We start from the raw sequence: 536 nt of genomic DNA, 5'->3' as shown, positions 1-536 counted from the left end.
TGAGGTTTTCTACGGTAAGTGATTTATAATGAATGGGATTTACGCGACGCGATTCTCAGCTGTTGCGTGAAACCCTTTGGGAGAGGGATTTAGGGAGGGGCGGGGGTGAGTGCATGGGATCAAGGAATTAAGTTTTCACTTTCATATATTTATGCATATGTTTTACAAGTCTACATTGGTTGCTTTGAGTGAAAACGTAAGGATTACATCTGGATTAAAGCAAATGGCTTGAAAAGTTTCGTATAGACAAATAATGAAGTAATGTATATATGGCATCTGATTAATCAGATGTTATAAAGTGAATGGAAAATAAGTAGGGGAATAAGCAAGTAATTAAGAACTGAGTGTGACGAAATTACTAAAAAAAGAGGAAAAGAAGTAAGGAAAAAAGAACGAAAGAAAGCAGGAGATACAAATAAACGAAAATGGTAGAAAAGTGTGGAAAGGAAAGCGAAGCAGATTTTGCAACACTGCTTCCAAAATAGCCACGCCCCCTCTCCCCCAAGGCCGAGCCGGCGGGTGTTGGCTGGCTGGAC

The sequence above is a fragment of the Penaeus monodon genome, chromosome 32 (genome assembly GCF_015228065.2).
Source record: "Penaeus monodon isolate SGIC_2016 chromosome 32, NSTDA_Pmon_1, whole genome shotgun sequence".
Taxonomy (NCBI): domain Eukaryota; kingdom Metazoa; phylum Arthropoda; class Malacostraca; order Decapoda; family Penaeidae; genus Penaeus; species Penaeus monodon.
This window is presented reverse-complemented; position numbering follows the sequence as displayed.